We start from the raw sequence: 4,410 nt of genomic DNA on the forward strand, positions 1-4,410 counted from the left end.
TTGGCAGATGGCCATGGCAGATCAACCCCCTCCCCCTATTTCAGCAAATGCTCTGCTGGCATAAGGGGAGACCACTTTCTGTCCTCAGAGGTAGAACACAGTACCCACAGTTGTGGCACAGTGGATATCAGATCTGTTGGCTACCAGACTCACCCAGGGCCATCGCAAGCTAGTGCTTAGGCATACAACTCAGGGGCGCTGGACAGAACCTGGCAGCTCAAGCCCTTTCTGTCTAGGAGAGGGACCTCTGTGATGCCAGCTCATTTGCTCTCATTCTGTTTCCCCAACCTGGAATCATTATGTACACTCAACTCCCACTGTTCCGGTTCAGGTGAACAAGGGGCTCAGAGTTTGCAGCTGCCCTGGGCCACTTTGGAACTGGTTCTTCTGTTCGGAGCTTGACAGACGAAGTCCCTGGCTTCAAGGAGCTTCTGGAGGTTTACCCATGTGAATCCCTAAGTCAGTCAGCAAGTAGGCCAGGTTCTCTGTAGCCAAGTTCCCTGATGCCCCTTTTGCATAGAAACTCCCTCCAAGTCCCACCAGAGGAGTTCACAATGCTTATTCTCATCTGCAAGGCCACGATGCTGGCCAGAGCTTGACCGTAGGTATCATGGCAGTGGACAGCCAATGGGACCACGGGCACTTCATGCATGGCAGCAGTCGGCATGTCTTTCATGAGTCCTGGGGTTCCTACGCCAAAGGTATCCCCAAGGGAAATATCATAGCAGTCTATTGAGTACAACTTCTTGGCAACCTCAGCAAATTTAGATGGGGAGACCTTCCCTTCGTGGGGACATCCGAGGGTAAAGCAGATATAACCTCTCACAGGGATGCTAGTGGCCCATGCGGCCTGCATGACTCCATCGAAGTGCTGAAAACTCTCTCCTATAGATGTTCACATTCTTCTGGATGAAGAGCTCTGACACGGCCCCAAAGATGCTCATTTGTTTGCACCTGCAGCTACGGCTTCCTCCAAGCCTTTCACATTTGGAGTCAGGACTGGGCAGTTGATGCCAGGACACTTGTGAATGACCTTCCAGACGTCAGAGTAGTCAGCCATCTGCAGCACCCACTTGGGAGAGGCTAAGCTGGTGGCCTGGATAACGGGGAGCCCTGATTCTGAAAGCATGTTTATCAGCCTAATTTTCACCGGGTAGGTACTCTTTTCATTCTGCAGGCCATCTCTGGGATGAACCTCTACAATCAGCCTTCACTCACTTTGGCAAAGTGCCCATGGAGGAGGTGCGCACAGCCCAGGGGGAGGCCGAGCCCACCAGCCTCCACAGGAAAACCTTCCTCACTGTTGCTGTCTACGCTCAGTATCCTGTGGCCACTGAAAAATATTTTTTTAATGCTGGAACTATATTGATTTATTATTACAAATATGCAGTATATCTTGAAATCATTTCAAGATTGTTTTAGCTATACTTGAACTTTTGTGGTTCCGTGTAAATTTAAAGATTTTTTTTTGAAATTTTATTTTAAGAACTCTACTGGGATTTTAATGGTGGTTGAATTAAATTGTGTATGGCAGGATGTCTATTTAAAAAAAAATAAGTGTACTAATCCACAAGCATATGGACACTTTCCATATTCTGATATTATATTCAGTATCATTTTTTTTAGTGTCTGAATGTTTTCATGGTACAAACCATTCACTTCAGTGGTTAGAGTTATTCTATTTTTTTTTTAATTTCTTTGAGGTTACTGTGAAGGGGATTGCTCCATGAATTTTTTGACATGTTTTTCATTGTTATATATGAAGATTACTTGTGTGTCTTCCTTTCTCCCTTCCTTCTTTCTCTCTGTTCCTTTGTTCTTTTTTCTTCTTCCTTTACCTCACTTTGTTTTTTTTTCCATGAACTTACTTCTTCTTTGCCTCCTCTGCTTTCTCTCTTTCTTTTCATATATCTCCTACTGTTTCACTTTCTCCAGGAATTTCCATTACAGTTACATCTCATAAGAGAGATTATTCTATAAATAAACTAATACTCTAGTTATGCACCCTTTCATTCAGCATGCACTTTCTGGTATTCTTTATCTATTATATTCACTTCTGTATTTATGAGTTCGAAATAAATATTCTCGTCCTAAAAATTCCTATCTTCTGATGTCATTATTTCTTTTATCCTAGTTCACATTATATCTTTGATTTTATTTTCTAAATAAGATCCTGCTTTGAAAACTTTAACTAATATAACTCTTTATTCAACCTACTTTTAATTACTTTCCTTGCAGCAGTCATCTTCATATCTCTAAAGCTATTTAAAATATATGGATCATTTATTCATTATGTTTATTCATCTCTTAGTTTGAATTTTCTATTGCAGGTCATTTTATTGCTTCCTTTGGCATCCCTGGTTTATGCACTTTTAGTTAATGAGAATCTATTGACTTTATAATGACAAATATGTAATTAAAACTATTACAAGTTAATAGTCCAAAGTGAGTAGATTACTTGACTCAAAAGGTCAATGTAATGGTAAGTCATTTATAATTCAAATTTTCTGTACTTTTGAGGCTGCCAGTATAATGAAATGAATGCATGCAAATTGACCACTTGGCAAAAAATAAGTAGAAAGATAAAAAACTATTGAGTGCTAATTACTTAAAATCATTCATATATCTATAATACCTAAAGTAAAAGAAATCACAGACTAATAAATATGAACAAATGCCCGACTATATATTAAAATATTTGTGATATAATGTATTATGTCACAACTGTACTCAACAAAGTGAATATAATATTTCATGGATAACAGAAGAATATTATTTGAATTCATAACAGGAAAATTATTTAGTTCACAATATAAGGAAAAATCTTCTCAAGGTTGATATAAAAAACCCCAGAACAGAGTAGTAACAGAGCCCAGATTGAGAATGTTCTTTGTGTATTAATGACCTTTCCTGGGTAAGTTGCTTCTTCTTTTTGCCTCCTTCCACCATCTCACCAAGTCTTAAAATCCTATAAGCCTAATTCCGTATCTGTAGCCATAAATCCCCTTCATTTATATCCTCTTTGCATGGGTCTAGTTCGGAGCTGGTTGTTTGGGAACTTTCATTCCTAATCCAATTTAACAGCTTGTTCTCCTGCTGTTACTCAGTCTAAGGAAGGCCAGATTATCACATTAGACACACAAACAAAATAAATACAACTATCATGATCAAATTACAAAGAAAGCATGAATGAGCAAAACAGCATATCTGAAATCAACTCTGCCAGTATTAAAGTGTTCTTTCAGTCTATGGCAAAGGATGAGATACATTTGAGGTCAATGTTCAACAGGGTTTACCTGTAATGCCATAATTGATGCCTGAAGGAGAGAGTCAAAGACTTGGAAAATAAGAAGAGCATTAAAAACCCAAATTAGGAAGAAAAGATAATTGATAAATAAATTTGAAATAGAGTAGAATGAAAAATTAGAGTTTCATTGTTGGACTAAAATAAGATATAAACCAAATTTTTAGATTAATATTATAATGATTGGCTAATACCATTTTCACAAGAGAGTCTCTTTTTTTTAATTTTGTCATTTTTTATGCAATAAGAACTCACACCATGTTCAATTTCAAATTAGTGGCATAAGTCATTGAACACTGAACTGAAAAGTAAACCATATGATGCTTTTTATAACTTTCATTAAATGTTTTTATTAACTTAATTTTTCACAAATGCATGTGCATATGTACAAATTATGATTGCTTTCATTATTTCCTACCATTTCTAAATTCCATTTCATCCCTGTCAACACTCATTCTCCCTTCAGATGACTTTCTTATGTTCAAGACTTTTTGTTTTGTTTTATGACTTACTGACTTTTATCAGAATTGCCTGAACATGAGTTTTAAAGTGAACACTATGCCTACCCTTTTTCTAGAATTCATCAAAAATCTATAAATAATGAGAGAAAATTCCTTTTCCTTGCTATTATCTGTGAATGACTACTAGCCAACCTAATATAGTATAGATCTACAAACAGTCACAGAGGCTATAAAGTCATGAAAATGATGCATTTATATAGAAAATGTCATTGATGTTTTGGGGATTTCAGGTATCCAATTTGAAGTTTTATTAAGACATGATGACATCTTTATATGTAAAAGCTGTTGGCCTTCTACTGGGACAGTCTCTCAACTATTATAAAACTTATCCTGATTTTTTTCATCTTTTTTTTTCCTTCATATGGTTCTCACTGCCTGCTTCTAGCCCTGTTCTTTCTCTTTTTTCATTCTTCTGCATCTGTTAGACCGTGTTTCCATCTTCTTCCTTCCAAACTGACTGGATGTCCTGCCCTCACACTTGCTGAGCCATGCCCTACTGTCAGCTCCTTACTATGAAAAAAAGCCATTTTAGTTTGAACCATTCAGCAGCAAGATAACACTTTATCCATCTCTTAGAGTTTCCCT

At 37.4% G+C, this 4,410-nt stretch overlaps 1 pseudogene across 1 annotated transcript; it reads right to left on the minus strand.

Annotated features, from left to right (window-relative positions):
• Positions 1–344: 344 nt before the first annotated feature.
• Positions 345–1,129, minus strand: LOC308415234 (hydroxymethylglutaryl-CoA lyase, mitochondrial-like; annotated as a pseudogene). Its single transcript has one exon. The product of its transcript is annotated as a hydroxymethylglutaryl-CoA lyase, mitochondrial-like (transcript).
• Positions 1,130–4,410: the final 3,281 nt, after the last annotated feature.

This window comes from Micromys minutus (assembly GCF_963924665.1).
Source record: "Micromys minutus genome assembly, chromosome: X".
NCBI classification, from domain to species: domain Eukaryota; kingdom Metazoa; phylum Chordata; class Mammalia; order Rodentia; family Muridae; genus Micromys; species Micromys minutus.